The sequence below is a fragment of the Megachile rotundata genome, chromosome 16 (assembly GCF_050947335.1).
Source record: "Megachile rotundata isolate GNS110a chromosome 16, iyMegRotu1, whole genome shotgun sequence".
NCBI classification, from domain to species: domain Eukaryota; kingdom Metazoa; phylum Arthropoda; class Insecta; order Hymenoptera; family Megachilidae; genus Megachile; species Megachile rotundata.
The window spans coordinates 3,475,894-3,496,392 of record NC_134998.1 but is presented as its reverse complement, the minus strand read 5'-3'; positions in this window follow the sequence as shown (position 1 = coordinate 3,496,392).

The following is a 20,499-nucleotide window of genomic DNA, read 5'->3' as shown; positions in this document are numbered from 1 at the left end:
AATTTAAAAATATTGGCAATGATTGCTAAATTTGTTGTATTTTATGGTGTTAGATTGAGTTTTCCATCCAATAGTGTTTAAAGTGTTGCGAACAGAAATGGTTTCATTATACCCAAATGGATTTGTGCCACTTTTAAAATAAACTCCTCAGTTTTTAAACAAGTAATTATTTTTAGAGAAATATTTCTGTTAGAAATCTCAGAGCCTAATTTCAGTCGATTTGGCGTACCATCTGGTTCATGATTAAACTGGATCTACCATTTATGGTTTAAGTCACTGCAGGCAATATGGAGATACAAGAATTTATGGGACTAAACGGATTAATGAAAATGATCGATTTTAATTGCACATGATGGGTTATATTTGTAAATGAGGAATAAAATAATATTTGAAATTTAACGATGGAAATACAATTATTTTGATATCTGTTCATGTATGATTAACGTAGACTAGTGAATTATGAAATTTTTAGTTTTTTAATTCGCAAAACACCAAATTCCCAAGCTTCTCAAATTCCTGAATTCCCAAATTTCCAAGCTTCTCAAATTTCCAAATTCCCAAGTTTTAAAATTCCTAAATTCTTATATCTCCAAATTGCAAAATATTCAAATTAAAAATTATTCCTTTTCCAAATATTTAAATATCTGAATACTAAGTAATTCACCAAAATACAAATTTTTAAATTATATAAATTATCTCATTAAAAAAATCAGAAGAAAAGTGCTTTTTTAGAGGAAAAAAATTGTTCTTATTCTTACCTTATTGGAAAATGCTACATTTTGTTTCTGCCTACAATAAAGCATATTTGAATTGAACGACGTGAAATTCAAAATGATTAAACTGATTCAAAATAATTTAACTGAATTTTTCATTTTCAGATTTCGTACAAATTTTGATTTTTACAAATATTTTTTATAGTTAATAACTTTCTAATGAACAATGTGTGACGATTAAGTCATAATGAAAAATTACTCAGGAACATATTCTTAATTGTATATCAATGTCAAGGTGATTGAGGGTGGCTCCCTTTTCTATTAATATTTGCCTCATAATTTTTCAAAAAACGTTCCACATTAGATTACCTTAAGTATATCAACATTACAATTGTTCAAAGAAACGTATCCTACATTACACTTTACCTTACGCATATCAAAATTATTTATGCAAAGAACCATATCTCAATTAGACAACTTAATATTACGTCAGTGTCTCAACACAATGATTAAAATACGACAGCACCCGTACATTCCTGAATGCTTTCACGAGTCCGGAAAATAGAGAAATTTGAAAAACGCGAAACGGTCAGGAGGGAGAGATCTTGCTAAAATTCGACAAGCCGATTCGGTACGAACGCACGGACATGTGCGGCTCGTTAATAAATTCGCTCATAGCCGTGTAATCCGGCGAAATGACTTTAATTAAAAATATAGGCGAGCAGGAATTTTTGTCGGAATAACATTGAAAAGGAATATGCCCGTGTGGAATAGGGCAGTATCAGGTCCGTTTCGTATTTCCTCTTTTTTTCCCCGTGGGGGAGGGTGAACCAGGGAGCGATTTTCCTGAATGCCCGCGGCCGAAAAGAAAGTCCCGTTCTGTATTCACGTTCATTACCTATATTTTTCTGTCTTATACGGCTCGTTAAACGCGACGTGCTTAATACGGAAACTACCGGCGTCAGCCAACGACCAGCGTTGCTCGGATTTTCATATTTCACTTCAATCTCCACTTCAGCTGCTCAACATACATTCCCGGGAAAGGTCGGACACTCGTGCGGAATTCATTGGGCCGCGCGACGAGTGCGGACGGAATTTACATCTGCGGCTGGACCGTTGGATGGCTCTTCTACACGAATATTATTTAGTGATAATTATTACCGGTGCTGTCTAACTGCTTGTCTGTTCGCCGATAGTACTCTTCAAATACGCACGAGGGATGAAAGCCGAGCAGCCAAGCTGAACCGATGCAGTCGCCTCTTTTTTCAAAAATTATTAATTATAAATTTCAAGTATAGTCTCGACGTATGTATCGAAGGACAATTTAGAAAAATAATTTCTCAATTTTTATACATTTTAATCATTACAGGTCTTTAGAAATTTTTACATTCTGTATTACTGTGTTTACATACTGTAAATAACAGTACATACAGTAATGTGTTGTCAAAAGGAGGAACAATTTCTGAAGTTCATAAAAGAATCAACATTTTTTAATTATTATATAGAAATCTAATTTGAACATAATTGCCTTAAACATTTGTAATATATATGAACATAATTGCCTTAAACAAGTAATCAATCGTTTCGACAATTTAAATTTCGCGGCACTTTAGCAGTACCCCTTCTAACGTCATATTTTCTCCTGTGTCATATTTTCTCTGGCATACATGAATCTCCAGACCCGCATGGCTATCAAGATTGAATACAGCAAGAAAAGAATATACCGGTTTCGAAAATCAGTGACTGCGCTTGAAAATGTAATCATCCGCCTCCCGGCCAAAGCAAATGACGCTCTCATGGCCACACACGAACGCGGCACAATTATTATGTACACCAGCCGGGCGTACAATGTGGATCCATTTCAGAGTGGCAATTCGCGCGATACGTTATCCAGTCAGCGCGATTGTCGACCATATACGATTCGCTGTTTCGCTTCAGTCCGCCTCGTAATAACGCTGGCATTTCGACCCTCGTTCTGCCGCGCTTCTGCAAGAGGGGGTGGTGTCACCGACAATATTTTCCTTCGACGAGAGACCGTGTACCGATACTTCCCCACCCCACCATTTTTTCCCCGCCAACGAAATAACTCATTTCGAGAACGCTCGCGAGCGTGAAGCTGTCGATAGCAGACCAAGCGTCCGAGCGACGACAACGTGTAAACAGCGAACGTGTCAACTTTATATTATATGTCGACGGACGGGAATCCGTGAATCGGCGTGCAATTTCGTCAGGGTCGATCGCGACCGATACAGAGATTCTCGGCTACCCTTCGAGCCACGGACAGAAACGCCCTCGCACTGATTTGCGTGGATTCTTTTTCGGCGTTTGACCACGCGTGGATGTGAAACTGCCGATGATAGGGCTGGGGAAACTCTCGGCACTCCGTTCATGCACCTGGCAAGTGACATGAAACAAATCTACCGAACGACTGCAGCTCGCTCCATCATCGGACTTCATTCGAAGGATACATTGACTGAAAAAGCGAATGTCATCGCGTGGTATATAAATACGGAGTTAACTGATCGTTAATTTGTCTGTAAACGGAGGGATGTACCGATTACTTATATTAAATGCACCGACAGAATGTATCATAACTTATTTATACTTAACAGTATAGAATAGTATAAATCACCTCTTACGATAAGTGAGCGCACTCAAACCAAAACAGTCAGTTAACGCGACTTACTATACTTTCATTGAGCTGGCACTAATATATGTATTATAGTAATAAATATATTTTTAAAGATATCACGGTAACTAATTTATACACCTAATAGCATTGATTTACATAGAGTAGCATAACATACCTTATTTATACTCATAACAGTATCAAATAGTATGAATGAGTCACCTCTCACGATAACTGAGCGCGCCCAAACGATCAGTTAGCGCAACTTTACTATACTTCGATCGAACTGGCACTAATACATGTATTATAGTAATAAATATATTTTTTAAAGATGTCCTGGTAACCAATTTATGCACCTAGTAGCATCGATTTAGACAGAATAGTATGCCATAACTCATTTATACTCCTAACAGTATCAAATAATATGAATCAGCCACTTCTCGCGATAACTGAGCGCGTCCAAACTATCAATTAACGCGACTTTACTGTACTTCAATGGAAACAACATTCTTACATCCATTATACTAATCAATTTTTGAAAAATACCACGGTAATCTATTTATACACCAAGATTAAAATAGTATGTCATAACTTAATTCTACTTTTGCAACTTATTTATGCACCTAATGCCATAGACTGTATATAAGTTATTACGGTTTACTATTTTATACAATCGATGCTATTAGACGTGTAAATAAGTTATCATGGTGTATTAGTCTGCACAATGGATTATATTTGTTATTACAACAGATGCAATTCTGACGTTTCAATTGAAGTAACGCGTTAACTGATCGGTATGACGCGCTCAGTTATCGTAAGAGGTGGTTTTAAGTTCTGAAAAAACCTCTGCGATTATGATCGATATAATAGCAACTCTAAATTACTTGTATTATATAAAATACAAATATATTATATTATTATAAAATATAATAGTTTATATAGAATACACAGTCGATGTTAGGCGTATAAGTTAGAAATCTGCTTACAAGAGTGTAACCCATAGCTTGAAACTGCTCCTACAGAAACCTCTCTAAAAAAAGTAGTACTTCTGAAAATCTCGAAACTGAAAGCAAACTAACAAAATATCCTGTTCTCACTTATAAACAGGGAATTATGCAGTGCCGAACTAAAAACTAACATGAAAGAACGATCAAAAGTACCGCGTTAGGGAGCAAAAGCGTGTGGTATTATTGATGTAAATGGTCTGAATCGGTCCGCAAAAGCCAGGAAATCTGCGTGACTAATTATCGGCGTTCTCTTTTCGTCTATCTTTACCGATCGCGTCGATCCTCGGGCTGTTCTCTTTGCCCGGGAGCCGGCACATTCGTCTTACTCTCGCGAGCCACTCGCATCAATTTAAAGTTTTTCTTGCGCCCGTTGGAAAGAAAAAAAACGGTGCATGATCTTACGATTGTGCCCGCTTACAAAAGCGCCGACGTGCCGCTGAAAACGTCTGGATTCATTTGCCCTCCTCGTACTTTTCTTCGTCTCCTTTGCTGTGTGTAGCTCCTCTTCGTTCAACGCTCTTTTTCTCCTCTGTCGATTCGACCTTTCGCGGTTCTTCCTTTCAGCAAGGCGACGTTTGATGCTTCGCGTTCACGCTGGTCATTCGATACAAAAAAAGCGCATTATGAACCATAAATGTTGGCGAACAGATGCTGAATCCTTCGTCCTTGATCTTCGGTGACGATTGGTTCCTCCATTTTTCTCAAGTAGCTAGTTGAGGAGTTTTAATTTTTATATTCTTCAAATTATTAATAAAATTATTTGTTTTATGGAAGAATGTTTATTGAAGTCCAAGCTTAGGGACCCATTTTCATTATTTTTATCACATAATCAATTTTTAAGAAAAATTGCAAAATTATCTTACCCCATTGTGAGACAAGCATAGATACAAAATATTGCAAATTTGCAATTACATGATATAAAATAAATTTTCCATAGCATGTGATATTTATCATTATTTTTGTATTGATATCACTCGTCATATTATAATACACTATTATAATATTATAATGTAGCACATCACATATGATAGTATATAACATATGACATATTACATGTGATAATATATAACATATGACACATCACATGTGATAATATATAACATATGACATCGCATATGATAATATATAACATATGGCATATCACATATGATAATATATAACATATGACATATCACATATGTTAGTATATAACATATGATATATCACATATGTTAGTATATAACATATGACATATCACATGTGCTAATATATAACATATAGCATCGCATATGATAATATATAACATATGGCATATCACATATGATAATATGTAATACATGACATATCACATATGATAATCTATTATTATGACATTATGTTATGACAAATTATTACAATAATGTATTGGTCTTAAAGACGAACAAAAGCAAAGATAATACAAAATGGCCGAATATCGAAACATTGTTTCCCTAATCGATATCCATCATCCCCGCACAACAGAAAATAATGAACTTTTAATATCGTGAAAGGGAAACTTTTTCCTGGCGTTTTCCCTCGAATTACGTTCTCGTTTTCCGAAAGAGTGGTGCTTTTTCGCTCACAAATCAGCGATTAATAGAAGTCACGGGTATCGCAGAGGCAATACGGAAAAGCGGGATCAAAAGCGAGACACATTCGTAGAAGCAAATTAGAGGGTGTTTCGAATTGAAGCGGTGAGGGCTATTCGACGCGGAAGAAAGGGGTGGAGAAACTCGGAACCAGGGGATGAACAAATGAAATGAAATGTCGCAGTTCTCGACGAACGAATGCGGGACGAAGAAAGAGAGAGATTGTTTGTCGTTACACCCCTTCCGTTCTCGTCCCGTACCACTTCTACTTCCCGGTTAGACTGCTTATTTGCCTAATTGCCTGGCACACTCGATAAATTTCGATAAATCGTCGCGTTCTTTGGCACATAACATTTATTTTACCCTTTATCGAAATGGGTGAATAATAGAAATACTAGACGTGAATAGTTGCTGACAGTATCGAGTGAACATCAGTTGTTTACATTAACCCTTTGCACTTCTGTTACTTACCAATTCCTTAATTTACAAATAGATGAAAAAGGAGTGGTCGATAAATTGTATTGCAAGAGTGTGGAATATGTGACAAACACATTTTTCATTTATTATGAATAGTAGATGTGATGTCGCCACACTCGACGTAGGAGTGCAAAGGATTAGTGTACACATATTAATATTTGTTAAATAAATATTATTAATTTATTAAATTTAAGTTCATATATATGAATAGTTAAATATGGAAAAATATGGAAGCTTGAAATATTGGAAATTTAGAAGTATTATAATTTTTTTTTCTCCAGCTTTCAAGTTTCTAAATATCTCATTTTTTTTCATTCTTTAATATCCAAATTAATATCTTATCAAATTTGCAAATTACAGAATAGTCAATTTCTCATATTAAGGAATATTTAACTTCCAAGCACAAAATTCCCTAAATTCTGAAGTTTCCAAAATCCCAAATTTTCGAATTCCCAAATTCTCAAATTTCCCAATTTTTCAATTCTCAAATTTTGCACCTTCTACATTTCCCAATTTCCTAACTTCCAAATTTCCCAAAATTCTCAAGTTTTCAAAATCCCAAATTTTCAAATTCCCAAATTCGCAAATTCCCAAATTTTCAAATTTCCCAAATTCTCAATTCCCAAATTCCCAAATTCCCAAGTTTCCAAGTTTCCAAGTTTCCAAATTCCCAAAATTTCCAAAATTTCCAAAATTCCCAAAATTCCCAAAATTCCCAAAATTTCAAAAATTCCCAAAATTATCAAAATGCCTAAAATTCCGTAAATTCCCTAAATTCTCAAATTTAAAAATTCCCAGATTTCCAAATCCCCATATTACCAAAATTTCTCTAAATATAATTAAATTCATTAATACCCACCAAGTTTGCTGAAACCAGAAGATCTATTATAAAAAAATATCCCTAAAAATAATTAATATTAAAAACCAGTTATCTCTAAATAACCCCAACTCATAAGTTAAACAAAGATCACCTTTGGCAGTCAAACCCACGCATCAAATTGTACTGAACATCCACTAACCGCGCCATATTGTATCTCCAAATACTTCACAATAAAGCTCTTCTTATCGACCGTAATACGATATAAAATCCTGTGATATCCGCTTGAATCTCCACACACGCGAGTCCGTATGAAACCAGAGTCGAACTGAAAACAGATTCATCCGCAAAAAGGACGATCCGCGTATCCTCTCACGACTAAAGCCATCTTGCGGTTCGTTACAGGGGGTCAGGATCAATGGGTTCGTCGCGGTGCTCATAATTTTATGGGATTCCATAACAACGAGCAGCGCATCGTTTGGTATCGAACCAAGGGGGGAGATCGGTGAAGTGGAGTGAACGTGGTAGAAGTCGTCTTGTTAAAAGTAGCCCGCCTCATTGCCTCCAATATCTCCGGCACTGCTCTTCTGACAGGGAACCTCTAGAATCGAGCATCTCAATAGCCACTCGAACATCCTACAATGCCGTCTTGTTACAAGCGCACGTGTACGAATTGCGGCTACCATCCTCTGTTTAGACCTGTGTATCGTTTTTTTTACCGGGGTATTTTCATGCGAGTGGGAGTCCTCAAATTTGTTGCCGAACAGAGTGAGCAATCTGGGATAACTCGGTTTGCGTTTGTTCGTTTTGCTGTTTATTTTTGGGTAATGCGATTCAGATTGACATTTTGGGTTTTTTGATTTGAAATTTTAAGGGTGGACTCAAATTTTCAACGTCTTATATTCAATTATGTGATACTCAAATTAACAAATTCCAAATTTCGAAATTTCCAGACTCAAATTTTCAAATTTTCAAATTTTTAAATTTCTAAATTTCCAAATTTCCAAATTCCAAAATTGTCAAATTTCCAATTTTCAATATTACCAAATTCCAAATTCCCACATTCCCCATATTTCCCACAATCTCATATTCCCCACATTCTCCACATTCCCAAGATCCCATAATTTCAAATTCTCAGACTCCCAAATTACTGAACTTTCAAATTTCCAAATTTCTAAATTTCCAAGTTCCAAAATTCCCTAATTAACAATTTCCAATGTTACCAAATTCCGAATTCCCAAACTCCCAAATTTGCAAATGTTCAAATTTCCAAATTTCTAATTTCCCATAGTCTCAAATTCCCAAATTCCTAAATTCCCAAATTTCCAAATTTCCGAATTCCCAAATTCTCAAGTTATCCAGTTCTCAAACCATATCAACAAATCACCAAATTATCAAGTTACTAAAGTTCCATATTTCTCAATTTTAAAATTGTCATAACTCTCAATTAACAAATTGCCAATTTTCTAAATTCTAAAGTAGTGAATTCTCAAATTGTTATGTAATTGCCACTTATAATTGGATACGAGATTACATAAAAATTCGTATGTAAAATAGGCAATACCGTCATTTCTTCCTGAAACATACTGTATATTAGTCGAAGAAGCATTGTACCTCATACTGTAATAAATAATCGTATACGTGTTCGTTTAAAAAGTACAGAAAGTTGTGCATTCTTCCATTTCTGAAAATATTTACTATTTCTTCTGAAACGCCCTGTACAATAACTTAGAAAGTGTTCAATTATATCCATACATTGACATCAATTGATAATCAGATACGTGCTCGCATATTTTTACAGAAAATAGTCTGTATTCCCATTTCCTAAAGTATATACTATTCTTCCTGAAACACCCTGTATAATATTCATGAGACTGTAAAACTATGCCTATGGCTTTACTGATAACCGTACATCTGTTTGTCTATAAATTTCTACACAAACTAGTCCATTATATACACTTCTGAAAACATTTACTTCTTTTGAAATACCCTGTATAATATCCAAGAAGGTGTAGAACTATGCCTATAGCTTCACTGATAACCGTACACCTGTTTGCCTATACATTTCTACACAAACTAGTTCATTATATCACTTCCCAAAACATTGACTTCTTTTGAAACGTCCTGCATAATATTCAAGAACATATAGAACTATATCTGTAGCTTCACTGATAATTATACACCTGCTTGCCTATAAATTTTTACACAAACTAGTCTATTATATCCCTTCCCAAAACATTTACTCCTTGTGAAACACCCTGTATAATATGCAAGAAAGTGCAGTACTACGACTCTACCTACACTAATAACTTGTTTGCCTATAAATTTTTACATAACTAGTCCATTATATTCCTTCCCAAAACATTTACTCCTTCTGAAGCACCTTGTATACCCCAAGAAAGCAAAAAACTAATCCTGTATTCACACATGTGGCAAGTTTGATCGATCTCCCAATAAACGAACATTTCTCTCCGAGGAACAGTTTCCCGAAACAATCAGATCGAAGGGGTCACGAAGGAAAAAGGCCCACTTTTGCCCGTGAAGGTTCAGGGATTACGGCATCGAGTTAACGAGACCGCGGTCTTCTAATGGCCCGGGGCTACTTATTTCGCATATCAGGAGCCAGCCAGGCCGAGTAACGTTTCTATAGAGAGGGTCGCAAGGCTAGCCAACACCTCAAGGCATAAACGGCCGCATATAAAAACGTGAAATATCATGGGCATTTTCTTATCACGGGCTTGGCCATACGTAAAAACGAATAAAACTGTGGTAAGTTCCGTCGGGGGATCAGCCGGAAGTTGCTTCAGGCCAGTTAGCCGAATCTGACGCTTCATTTTTCGTGAATAAATTTAGACGCAGGCAACCTGGAGAAACTATGTATTTCCGAACTTTGGATACTGTTGGTTTTATACGGAGCCGATAATTTTTAAACATAGTTGTACAATAGCTGTACGATATGTTTAATTATTTGGGAGAAGTACTGGGTTGAAATCTGTAGGAGGCGTTAGCGGCGTGGCGCGAAATTTGAATGATGTAATGGGTGCATTAGGGTGAATGGCTCTTTTAGCGATTATGTGAGAATATAATTTTAGAGTTGGCTTTTCTTAACATCTACAAATATTTGGTAAGATTTGGTAACAATTGGGTTGGAGTTATGTAACTGTGAGAGTACTATTTTAACCTAACCTAACTTGACATGTTTCATAATACAATCAAGCTTGAGTACATGAATGTGTGGATCTTAATCTGAACCAACTGAAGCTAGTATGTTTTACAATTTTAGATCTTTTTATTGACAACTTCATAATGAGCAATGAGCGATAATAAAGTTATAAAAATAAAATAATTATGGAAGACTCACTCAGGACAACAACTTTGACAAAATATGTCAAGGACAAGGTTATTAGGTCTTCCATAATCAATATTCATCAAAAGAATTTAAACAAGAACTGAGAAAGCGACTTATGTGTTTGAGTTTCGCTAAAATTTTGGGTTGTGCCTCGATGTTCAATGGAGTATCATTCACATGTCTCCATCGGCAAAATGATGCCGGGCAAATCGAGCGGATTAAATGCAACTCGTCAACAAGAACTACGTCGCATGCCGGATAAATCGTGATTGCGTAATATCGCGCGAGTAGAATTGCGTAAAAGCAAATATGCAATAGACTACCTGAACGTCCTGTATTGTACGATTGTCTCCGTTCTTCCTCGCCGCGTTTCGCAGGAAATGCCTGCCTTGCATTTCCCGGCATTGTAACCACCCCGTTGGGCTCCACCGTATTGCCAGCCTCACAGTTTGAATTGCATTACCTATTATTGCTTATTGTTCGCCGGTAGCTTCGTGCACTATGCTGCCTATTCCTGTTGCACGGTTGCTCCCTCTTTCTGATCAACCCTTGGTCTCACTCTTTCTGATCAGACTTCGGTGCTGCTTCTTCTTTTCTTTGCCGAGGAAAGTTCGTGTAACTTTCGGTCGGGAAACATGTAATATGATGTATAGTTGTAGGTAAATGTGTAGTGGGTATTGGAAAATTGCCAAAATTTGGGAGCTGTCAATTTGGAAATTGATTGTTGGAAAAATTGAAATGTGGGAAATTAAGAAATAAGAAATCGGCAAAACAGAAGAAATTGGAAAAATTGGAAAAGCTGTATAAATTGGAATAATTGTACAAATTAGAAAAATTGTATAAATTAGAAAAATTGGAGGAATTGAAAAAATTGGAAAAACTGGATAATTTGTAAAAATTAGAACAATTGGAAAAATTGGAAAAATTGGGAAAATGAGAAAAATTGGAAATATTAGAATAATTGAAATAATTAGAATACTTGTAATAATTAGAAAAATTGGAAAATTTTTGATTAGCTAATTCTGCAATTGCAAAATTGGAAGATTACAAAATTTGAGGTCTCTTAATTTGCAAAATTCGGGATGTCTTATTTTCAAAATTAGAAAATTGTTAATTTGAAAATTAAAAGTTGGAAAATTTGTTAACCTGAAAATTGTAAAATTTGGTATGCTTTAATTTGAAAAATAGAAAATTAGAAAATTTGGCAATGTCAATTTGAAAATTAGAAAGTTGGAAAATTTGTTAATTTGAAAATTGGAAAATTTAGAATCTCTTAATTAGAAAATTGGAAATTTGTAAAATTTTGGATTTCTTAATTAGAATATTGGAAAATAGGAAAATGGGAAAATGGAAAAATTGAAAAATTGAAAAATGGGAAATTGGGAATGTCTTAATTAGAAAATTGGTATATTAGAAAATAGGAAAATGGGGAAATGGGGAAATGGGAAAATTGAGAAATGGGAAAATTGGGAAATGGGAAAATGGGAAATTGGGGATCTCTTAATTAGAATGTTAGTAAATTAGAAAATGGGGAAATGGGGAAAACGAAAAATGGAAAAATAGGAAAATTTTAGATTTGTTAATTAAAAAATTTAAAAAATCGAGAAATTGAGGATTCCCTCATTCCAACAACAAAAAATTGAAAAATGTAACAAATTTAAAAATTAAAAAATTTGAGGATTTCGGGGATTACCTACTGAATTAAAAAATTCCAAAATAAGCTTGTTTACATAGTGAAACGTCGTTTGTACATCCATAAATCAGACCAAAATTATCAAAATCAATAATTCAACTATAAAATGTACTTGTCACATCTGACAAGGCTACCCAAGTAAAACGTTCATTAATCCATAATTCAGAAAGTAAATAACCCGTGAACACGCTTCGAACTCAAGAAGTTTCATAGTTAGAACTAACTGGTTTCTCTTTGTCTACGTTTCAAGCCCCTGTTAGAGTCTGTCTCAATTCCACGCAAAGGCAACGCATTGTCGCGTTGAAATTGTGCGTAACTATGACAATAGTTTGGCAGGATAATGAAAACTCGGGCAAGACTCGGTAAGAAGGGGTGAAGAAAGGGATGAAAACGTGGAGCGGGTTCGGGTGTTTCAAATGAAGAAGGAAGAGCTGGGGTAGGTTCGGCTAATCGTGACAAATACTGATCCGGGATTGCCGAATTATAAACTAATGTCTTCAGGAAACTTTGCCCTCGGTTTCTCCCCTTCTTACCAATTACAACTCCACCGATTGCTTGGCGCACGATCGAACGTTTTGTTACTTCTTCGAACTTATTAATAAGATTTTTATTAAATCATGTATTTATCCTAATTTATTTCTCAGGTGAAGATACATTTATTTATCATATTTTTGATACGTGTGTGTGGTAAGTATTATAGTGGCTGTCCTCAGTTTTAGTTATTACAGTGATTTTTTAAATAGTTTCAAATAGTCTTTTAATAGTTTCATTTACTATAAGAAAAAATTGTATTACAAGAAAATTTATGTAAGCTGTCACCAAAGCAAAGGAAATACAAGATGTTAACATGTGTTATGTTACGTAGAGTAATCATGGTAATTAATAAATCATATCATTGGTACAGGTCCTTTAAAAAATGCTGAAAATAGTGGACCTAATTCAATGGGACCGTAATTACGAGATATAGCCAAGTTTTCTTCATTTGCGTGTGGGACACGAAAGTAAAGGAAATATCAAAGTGTGGGCCGAGTTATCGGGTCTTCGTAGTATTATTATCGGGTGGTATCGGTCGTTCCCTCGAGACGAGATCTTGTGTAATGGCAAAACGTGGTTCCGACGTTCGTTACAATAAAGCCCGCCGCCCCTGAAGAGCAGGGAGAAACCTGTTTAGTTGGCTCGTACAAGGGCGGACCCGTGGTCGGGATTTTATTGGCAATATGCTATAATTTCCGACATTAGATGCCGCTGACGCTTTCTGGCTCTCATTATACCCGGCTGCGTCTCTATATGTGATCTTTTCGCGAAAACGTCCGAACCTTACCCCTCCCTGCTTTCTCTGTGGATTCTGATATATGAAATTATGACGAGGGACATCGAAATGGAACTATAAGTCCTACACGATCGTCTCGGCTTGTGTGTGGCGGTGATGGTATCACTGATATGCTATGATGACAATACTTCGTAATGGAAGATCAGATAAATGAAAGGAAATGCGAGAATACGTTATTCTTTGTATTATTGGCGACTTTAGTTACTTACATATGTTCGTAGGATGAGTAAAGTGATTCTGAATATCTTGTATGTTCACCGTGGAAAATAATTTTTATGTATTATTTGCGATTTTTGCTGCTTAGATTCGTAGGATAAATCGGGTGACTCTGAACAATTCGTATGTTCACTGTATAAAATAGTTTGTCTATAATATTTGCAATATTAGGTACTTAAGTTAGTATAAGATCAATTTGGAATTAGAATTAGAGTTAAAGTTAGAGGTAAAGTTACAGGTGAAATTAGACTTAAAGTTAGAGTTAAAATTAGAGTTAAAGTTAGAGGTAAAATTAGAATTAAAGTTAGAGTTAAAGATAGAGTTAAAATTACAGTTATAGTTTAAGTTAAAGTTAGACCTTAAATCACAGTTATAGTTTAGTTAAAGTTGAAGTTCAAGTTAGAATTATGGTTTCAATCAAAGTCAAAGTCAAAGTCAAAGTCAAAGTCAAAGTCAAAGTCAAAATCAAAGTTAGAGTTAGAATTTAAGTAATAATCAGAAAGCAGGACCACCAAAGATGACGAAATTTTGACGAAGCTCTGAATCGCGTGTAAGGAGATGTAAAGCGATACTGAAAGACCGTGCGTGATGAGGCGATATACGCGGAAGACTGCGGCGAACAAGAAAAAGGACTGTCGATACAAGGAGTCGATTGTACCTTGAAAAGCACCGACCATCTTTTCTCGAAGAGAAGTTTACCGAAGTACAGTGGCTGACTTATGCTTGCGATTATTGCATTGAGATTATACAGATTTTGTAGATCTGTATGATGGTATTTTCGACTTTTGCTTTCATTCTGGATTGACTACGTTTAAGGAGCTGTTTTTTGATTTTCCGAATTTCTAAATTTTCAAATTTTCAAATTTCCAAATTTCCAAATTTCCAAATTTCTGAATTTCTGAAGTTTTAAATTTTCAAATTTTTAAATTTTCAAATTTTCAAATTCTCAAATTCTCAAATTCTCAAATTCTCAAATTCTCAAATTCTCAAATTTCAAAATTTTCACATTCGAAAATTCTCATATGTCCAAATTCCTGAATTTCGAAATTCCTATATTCTCAAATAACCAATTCTCCAAATTTCAAAATTTTCAAATTTTCAAATTCTCAAATTTGCAATTTCCCAAACTCCCAAATTGTCAAATTTCAAAATTCCTAAAATAATCATATATTGGAATTCCCAAAATCCAAAATTCTCAAATTCCCAAACTCCAAAATTCTCAAATGTTTATATTCCCTAATGCTTAAATTTCCATATATTCAAATTTCTAAATTACAAAATTTCCCAAACTAACTTTCCTCGAGTTTTCATTCACCTTTCACATTTCATAAAAATACCCCCTGCAAATGCCCTAATATCCTAAAAATTGCTAATAATACATACAGAAAAATTGTTGTCACTCTCAAATGTTATAAAAAAAACCAACATTGAAACACATCAAACATCAAAGAAAAAAGATCACAATCTCTACATAATCGCAAACAATTAAAAGGAACCGAATATACATAAACCCAAGGTATGCACATAACCCTAAAATGGCTGTCAAGTACTTTAACATAATAGACACATCAGTTCCAATCTAAAAAGTTCAGGACAGTAGCTCGTAAATGTATCAAAGAAGAAAGAGGACATCCCAAAGAAAGAAGAGGAAGAAAGAGAAGAAAAGATCCTTTACGAACGATAAGCAACAGCACACTTTCATACCAGTCTATGAAAAATAATAGCCGTTACCTTGCCCCCTTATATCGGGCGTTAATGTTTCTGCGGCGGATTGATGTTCCACCTTTATGGGTTATTTATTTAATACTGACAAATTTCGCCTAGCACTCTCACCATTGGGATCCGTTCACTGCTGCCAGGCCGCTTCTTTTATGGCAGCTTTAATGGCGCTCAAGAACGAAACGACACCCGGTGTCCGTGATTCGAAGGCCTCCCTTCAAATACTGCCGTTCGAATTTTCTCCGACATCCTTCGTAAATATTTCTCTCCATAAATTACTTATATCGACCAATAATTGAACTGTTACTATGTAAAACTACTGATTTTCGAAATGGTCAGATTTCAACGTAAAATTTATTGCTACTATGATTTATGGTGCTTTTGAATCTTGTAATATAATGAATAAAATAAATTCAAATTTATCTAAGACGAAGTAAAGAGAAATTATTTATTTCAGATAAAAACGTAAAACAAATTATCTATCTGATATAAAGAGACAAGATGTATTATTTATCTAAGATGAAGAATTAAGATAAATTATCTCAGACAAGGAAATGATATGAATTATTTATTTCAGATCAAGAAGTAAGATTTATCTAAGATAAGATAAATAATTATCTAAAGATGAAAATGAAGATGAGATAAGATAAATAATTATCTAAAGATAAATATGAAGATGAGATAAGATAAATAATTATCTAAAGATGAAGATAAGATAAGATAAATAATTATCTAAAGATGAAGATTAAGATATGTAATTATTTATCTTATCTTATAAGAGACTATAAAATATAAGAATATAAGAAAAGAAGACTATATGTATAAGAAGATTATAAAAAGACTATAAACATGACATAATTTATGTATGATGACATAAATTACATAATTTACGGTACACACGTATGAAGCTTAGCAAAACTTATGTATAATAAATGAGATAAATTATTGAACTTACTGCGCAGTAAGGCACCCTTCAAAAATATCCTCAATATAAAATAATTACCCCCATTTGCAAATTTGACGAGTCCTACAAATTTTCAAAGAAAAAGAGTGTTAACATTTGTACAAAGCTGAATCGATAACTAGCGATATTCATCTATGTAATTACTCATCCGCATAATACACAAAGAAGAGTCTGACGGCGTCGTTTAAGGGGTGGAATTTACAAGACGATATTCTCAAGGATCTTCGACGTTCCGCTTCCGAGATATTAGATTTATCCATTTGTTTGCCGAAAGTCTCATAAATATAAGCTCCCTTTGACAACGTCTCACGGGTCTTATCCGGCGCTGTGATCTTGCGTGGGTGGCCGACAAGATGAAACCAAGCGCGAGGATAGGCGAAAGAAAAGGAGGGACGACATCGAAGTGAAATCGATCCAGATACAGTTCTTGGTACTTCTTGGGTGCCATCAGTATTCCCAATTAACGGGGTTCCTTTCATCAGGGTTATACAGGGGTGGCGCAGCCAGGGTTACATTTATAAATATGATGATCGTGAAGGGAAGCATTACCATTCGATGAGACGAAGACTTTGCGAAGGTTCGAACGCACAGGGAGACGAGGGAGGGAATTAATAGCGATGGGGGGTGGAAATTTTATGGATCGAAGGAGGAGCAATCTAAAGGGAATAATTGATGTGTGTTCCACGGGCGTGAGATTATCGAACACGTTCATTGGACTTCTGATTAAGACACCTTATATTTGAAAAACGTTACAGTTTTCAATCTTCCTCTAAATGTACCCCTAAATCTTCCCCTGAAGTTCTAAGGCAGTAATTTTTAAATTATTCTTCAAGCATTGTTGGCATTTTTAAAGCATGTCTTGAACCTCTGTTCAAATTAAGAAAGAAATTGCCTGGAATTAAAGATTTCTTATGGTATTAATTGTGATAATTTTCAAGATATAAAATTAAATAATATAAAATTTAATTTACTTCTAAATTCGACAGTAAGCTTTGCGATTATGATACATGCGAGAGCACAAATCATGGAGAATTGTTTGGTGTACCATAATCAGTGTTCATTAGCTGCACGGAAGTTACGGGGTTTCTATGGGGAGATCTTTTCAATAACTCTTGGTGGCTGGTAATTGGTAGCCAGCGATATCTCTCATGGCTCCACTCTTCGTTTTTCCTTGGCATCGACCCCTTCACCAATGTCGTATATAACAATATACCAGGACTGTCTCTAGCCCTGACCACTATAGATAGAGTTAAGTGTCCCCAGCACAAACACGACACCCACATACACACACGTGGTCAAAAGGACAACAGATAGAAAGCTAGGTATCGTTGACGACAGCTACCGGGGATGCTGAAGAAACGGGGTAGAAACGGTTTGTATTGCAGCCACATTGGCTACCGAAAGCTCACCCTCCTTTCGCTATCTGTCTTATGGCCAGCAACTCTCATTTCCACGGTGACAAATAAAAAATAAACTTTATTTCTATATTTAAAATAAAAAATTATGCACACAATAATTTTCATATAATTAATACTGCTATCAAATTTTTATTATTTAACAATATAAAATTGTTTCCTGTTTGGTACATCAAATGAGGCAACTAAAAATTTAATTTTTAGATTTGCAATTAAAAATTGTGCACACACTAATTTTTATATAATTAATACTGCTATCAAATTTTTATTATTTAACAATATAAAATTGTTTCCTGTTTGGTACATCAAATGATATTAAAAATTTCATATTTAATTACGTGGCAGATTATGCTAAAGTTGTTGTATTAGTGGTAGTTTTGTGGTGGTTAATACGTTATTAATATTTCAAAAAGGAAGATGAAAGATTGTACTGTCCAAAAGGCACGTGTCTAAGAAATTATGGAAGATTTGAGAACCCCTGTCGAAGAAACAGTGGATTGAACAGGTTATACTATGAACCGGGGTTCAAATGGGCGCACATTGGGTCATAAACGTTTATATTGCGCTCGGTGCGCCAGTAATACCGATATTGGCAAGTTATTGGTCCCTTCCGTGGACATACCGGATCTACGTACTAACCACAAGATAGCCGCATATCAAATAGTGTCGTGATTAATCCAGAAAAATGTATAATTGATCAGAGAGAGCGACAAGCTTAATTGGACACGTCAGTTTAGGGGATTTGAAGCGCTAAGAAAAATGATTCCATTATTGGACAAGTGGAAATGTAATCATTTGATAATAATTTTTTACATCGATATAAAATAATGATCACTCTGTATTGATACTTTTAAATTTCTAAGTCAGTCAGTTAGTATTAAAAAAGTATTAATGATAATTATAATTTGCTATCATATTTTATAATTATACACAATCCAATTCATAGCAATAAATGTACGTATTTTATTTTATTTTAATAAATGTACAATATTATAATATTGACGGTTTACAAATAAATGTTTTTAACAATTGGAGACATAAGTGGAATTAATGAATTTGACTTGTTGACTGTTAAAATATAAAACCGCGCAGTTTGAAATCAATCACCACTCACGGTAACTGAGCGCGCCCAACGATCAGTTAATGCGACCCTATACAATTCTCACAAATAATCGATTGCTAATATTCGATGAAAGTATCTTACCCTAACTATAAAAGTAGTATAGTGCATACAAAAATTCTTCCACTATGCTACGTAATATTATTACGAAAATAATAACACTACGAAAGAGAAATATAAGTTCTACTGTTTAATAACTTAAACAATCACACGTATCCCTAAAATATGAACATGACAAAAATTGTACAATATAAAGAAACGTAAAATGTTCACAAAAACCACATTAAGAAAACTAATTTTTCTATTAAATTATTAAAACACCAAATTATGGATTTAGATGAACTTCCACCATATCATATAGTGGATACTTTTATAAGTGTAAAAGGTTTGGTTAGAAGAAATAAGTTAGTTAACAGGTTAAGCAGCAATCTCCGAAGGGTCGATCCATGGGAAAATTGTTGTTGTAGCAACGAAAACGAATCTTCTTGCCTGCGATACTTTCCAGACCCAATCAACTGATATCGCGAGCTTAAGCCCTCGAAGAACCGCAACTCCTGATACGACGGTAGTTCGGTGGTGGTTGGTTGGCCTGATCACGAGTTAGTGGTTCGAGATGGCGTAGAAAGAGCGTGGAAGTAAGAGAAGCCCAAGCCGACTTTATGTCGGGACGTAAGCCGGTTATAGGCGCTGCCGATGTTATTTGATGGCTAAATGCACTCCAACAGCGTGAAGGTAACCTAAACTTCCCGGCCCTATCCGATCTCTATCGTCCAGCCAACATTTTCCAGGCCACCTTCATCGTTGCCCATCAACGGGGAGAAAAACTCCCTACATCAAGCTTTTTCGGAAGGTCAAAATATTTCGAACGATGTACATCTACTTTAATATCGATACACCCTGATGAAACACGTTAGAGTAACTAGAATTTATGGGATGAGGTCTCTAGCTTCACTGGAAAGCAAATACTTAACTCCTGGATCTTAAATTACTTAACACTTGCTGAGAGATTATTTCCGGTAAGATCCATTTTTTAAGGATTTCACCATTTAGGTATATTTGGGACTTTTGGATTTTAGGAATTAAGGTATTGGAGGAATAAGGATTTGGGGATATAGGGATTTGAGAGTATAGGGTTTTGGGGATATAGGGATTTGGGGGTATAAGGATTTGAGAATATAGGGTTTTGGGAATATAGGAATTTGGGGATATAGGGATTTGGAGATATAGGGATTGGGGGATATAGACATTTGGGGATACTGGGATTTGGGGAGATTGGAATTTGGGGAGATTGGGATTTGGGGAGATTTGGATTTAGGGAGATTAGAATTTGGGGAGATTGGGATTTGGGGAGATTTGGATTTGGAGAGATTGAAATTTGGAAAGATTTAGATTTGGGGAGATTGGAATTTGGGGAGATTGGGATTTGGGAAGATTGGAATTTGAGCAGATTGGGATTTGGGGATA